A 4,196-nucleotide genomic window follows, 5' to 3' on the forward strand; every position below is an offset into this window, starting at 1 on the left:
GGACAGAATCGAGGCACAAAGCAGATCCACGCATATATAATCAACTGATTTTTGGCAAAGGTGCCAAAACAATAAATGAGAAAAGATGGTCTTTTCAATAAATGGTATGGGAGCAACTGGACAACCATATGAAAATGACAACAACAAAAAAACCTCAACTCTTACCTTACACTACACCCAAAAGTAATTCTAGATGGAGCAAGGATCTACAAGTAGAAGTAAAGCCATCAAGCTTTGTATTAGTCCATTATCACCCGGCTATAAAGAACTACCAGAGACCAGGTAATTTATGAAGAAAGAGGTTTAATTGACTCACAGTTCTGCAGGCTGTACAGAGGCCTCAGGAAACTTACAATCATGGCAAAGGGTGAAGGGGAAGCAAGCCCATCTTCTCATGGTCAGCAGGAGAGAGAGAGCAAAAGGGGAAGTGCTACACACTTTCAAACAACCAGATCTTGGGAGAACTCACTCACAATCATGAGACCAGAAAGGGGAAATCCACCCCCATGATCCAATCACCTCCAACTAGTTCCCTCCCCCAACACTGGGGATTACAATCCAACATGAGATTTGGGTGGGAACACACGGTCAAACCATATTAAGCTTATAGGAAAAAACAAAAAAACAACAACAAAAAAAAACGCAGGCGAGAACATGACTTTGAAGTAGGCAAAACTACTTAGATATAAAGAGTACAGTTGGGTGCAGTGGCTCACACTGGTAATCCTAACACTTTGGGAGGCTGAGGTGGGAAGATCACCTGAGGCCAGGAGTTTGAGACCAGTCTGGCCAACATAGTGAAATTCCATTCCTACCAAAAATATAAAAAATTAGCCAGGCATGCTGGCTTGCACCTGTAGTCCCAGCTACTCGGGAGGCTGAGGCACAAGAATCATTTAAGCCCAGGAGGCAGAGGTTGCAGTCAGCTGCATTACACACTGATGCATGCCTGCACAATGCACTGGCCAGCACCACACACTGATGTGTGCCTCCACGGTGCACCCACCAGCATCACACACTGATGTGTGCCTCTATAGTACACCACCCTGCATCACACACTAATGTGTGCCTCCACGGTGCACCCGCCTGCATCACACACTGATGTGTGCCTCTATAGTACACCACCCTGCATCACACACTGATGCGTGCCTCTATAGTACACCACCCTGCATCACACACTGATGTGTGCCTCTATAGTACACCACCCTGCGTCACACACTGATGTGTGCCTCTATAGTACACCACCCTGCATCACACACTGATGCGTGCCTCTATAGTACACCACCCTGCATCACACACTGATGCGTGCCTCCACAGTACACCCGCCTGCATCACACACCGATCTTGCTAGCCACGGGACACCTTCTGTCTCTTTAGGGAAACTTACATATATCTATCTTGATTCATCTGTAGATTTTATGGTTTAATTTACTGAGAACATTTTCTCTTCCAAGTTCCAATGTTATTAACTGAATAAATGGCATATTTTAAAGGTTAATTTAAAAAATTATACACTTAATACATGCTCATTATTAGAAAAGTAGATAGAAAAAAATCCATAAATCTGCTATCTAGATAAAACCATAAGTAAATAACATTTTAAGTTGCAGAAATTAAACATAGGACTTTCATCCAACCACTGTCACATTCTAAATTCCCTCTTCTCCTTGTTCTCTGTCTTTTTCTCCTTGCCAAAATGGAAATGACATTCTCTTCACTCGGGCTGTCTTCTGTGTACACATTACCTATAAAATCCCCACTCCCTTATTAAATCAAAGGAGTGACTCATTTTATATCCAGGAGTAAAAGCAGATTCATCCAGGCTTTAACTTCTCAGTCACCCTACCCAACCCCCAGTGTGCCTCCTGAGAGAAAACTAAATTTTTCAGTTGGCAATTAAATTGCTTTTAAATAAGTCAGTTCATTTTTCATTTGAACAAGCTCCTCTCAGCCTTATGTACATAGACTCAGTTCTGGCTGTCGTCATCACCACTGTCATCTCCTTGCCCAGTGAAATAATGATCCTTAACTTCTGATGGGCACTACAGAGAATTTGTTTTACATGAGGGTTTGCAACTCAGTGTAACCTAGACACTTCCTTTCACTTCTCCAAGTTTGATTTTCCTCACTTGTAACACAGGGAACATCTTAATTTTCTGTTAAGCAGATCTGACCCTAAGAATTTGCCTTAGCTTTATAAGAAAATGGATTTTCCCTATAATGTTTGAGCAATGAATATAGTACAGGCTTTAAAAAGCAAGAAATGTCTTCCATTTACACCCTTAGAGAGGAATACCTGGGAAACATTTGGCAGAAGGAGTGGGGCGAGGCATTTCTGCAAGAGGGAGCCCACCTCCCCCGCAAACACCGCCCTGCCCCTCCATTGGCAGAGATACACATTTGTCTGTGGGAAGGTGCCATTTCTTGGAAGAAATTCATGATCAAATTAAATAGTTTCTTAAGTCTGGGATTCATGGCCATAAATGAACAATACGTGGGTAGTGGTAGAGTTTAAACACTAGGAAAATGAAGCTTCTTTGCCCCATGTTTGCCCATCCCAGTGACAAGAAGGGAGTGAGGCCAGGGCCTCCTCCTCCAGCCGGGCTCTTCCTGGGGCAGAGGAAGCACAGTTTTGACTCAGATAAATAAACCCCTTGGGACAATCAGTCATTGTTTTCTTCATAGCCCTGTTTTAAGAGAACATCAAGGGAGCCCTTCAGAAATGTCATATTTTAACACTTCCCAGTGGGTTCCCTTTGGTCAGAGCCCCTCAAGCCAGTCTCGTCCTCTGTGGCGGCCTAGATATAGTGCTGCCCAGCAGTAACTGAGGGTCAGCATTAGCAGGACTCACCCCAGCGAGGGGCACACCCACCATGGACGCCTTCAGGTTCCTTCTGCAGGAAAATGCAGGCACCATTTTAGAGAGATTTGTAACAAATAGAGCATAACAAAAGGAGTTTCTGCTTATTTGAAGTGGAATGTTTATTCTCTAATTATTTCATTTAATGGAGGATTTTAAAACAAAGCATGTTGGCCAGTCGTGGTGGCTCATGCCTGTAATCCTAGCACTTTGGGAGGTTGAGGCGGGCAGATTGCTTGAGCTCAGGAGTTCAAGACCAGCCTGGCCAACGTAGCAAAACCCCTTCTCTACAAAAAAATAAAAAATTAACCATCCATGCTGGTACATTCTCATAATCCCAGTTACTTGAGAGGCTGAGGTGAGAGGATTGCTTGAGCCCAGGAGGTCAAGGCTGCAGTGAACTTACATCATGCCCCTGCACCCCAGCCTGGGCTACAGTGAGAACCTGAAAAAAATGCAAAATAAAATAAAGTAAAATTAAATAAAACATGTTTTACCATAAAACAATATTCATCAATATCCACTTGGAAGAGCAGAGAAATGTAGGGGAAAATACTCTTAGTCTCAAAAGCAAGCCCTTTAAACGATGGGTGCTTACTTTCCCCCTCCTCTATTCCATAAGGGTTTAAGAATTGCAGGTGCAGCCTCCGTGAGCACCTGCCTTCTTGACTCTCATTACAGCGTGCTTTTTCTAACGATGGGACAGTTGGACATCACGTGGGGCAGAGTCTACCTTTCCTTAAGAGGGGAGTTGCTTTTGTTCTTGCTGTACATGAGATGGCTGTGAATGCTGAGGGCCAGCCTTTATGCAGCAGCCTGGCAGCCTTCATCTCCCAGCTCTCTCCAGCAGACCCCAGCTAGCCCCACAGGCAGATTCCTCCGGGCCTTGGCCTTTCCTTCCAGCCTGGGCAGAGAGATGGAAGCAGCTGGAGTGTTTAGCTCCCTGCACAGCCGGCCAGCCTCGCCGCTGGCCCAGGTGCTGGGCAGGCTTCTGTGCCTGTCTGGTCCTCCGCAGCCTGCCTTTCCCCCAGCCCCAATGCCTGGCTTGTGCCCCGAGGACTGAACTCTCATCATGTCCCCAGAGGCTGCCCCCTGGCTGGGTTTTCTGCCTCTGCCCTTGGTGCTGGGCCCCCAGGCTCTGTTGCTTTGCAGAGATTGGAGCTCTGTTCCACGCCTGTTGTGGGTTTACTGTGTCCCTGTATCTGTGAATGTGACCTTATTTGGAAATAAGGTCGTCACCAGGTGTCATTAGGGTGACATCTTAATGCAGTAAGATGAGCCCTAATCTAACATGCTGGCCACCCTCATAAGAAAGGACTCCCTCGGAGACAAGCGT

Source organism: Rhinopithecus roxellana, chromosome 6 (genome assembly GCF_007565055.1).
Source record: "Rhinopithecus roxellana isolate Shanxi Qingling chromosome 6, ASM756505v1, whole genome shotgun sequence".
Lineage (NCBI taxonomy): Eukaryota > Metazoa > Chordata > Mammalia > Primates > Cercopithecidae > Rhinopithecus > Rhinopithecus roxellana.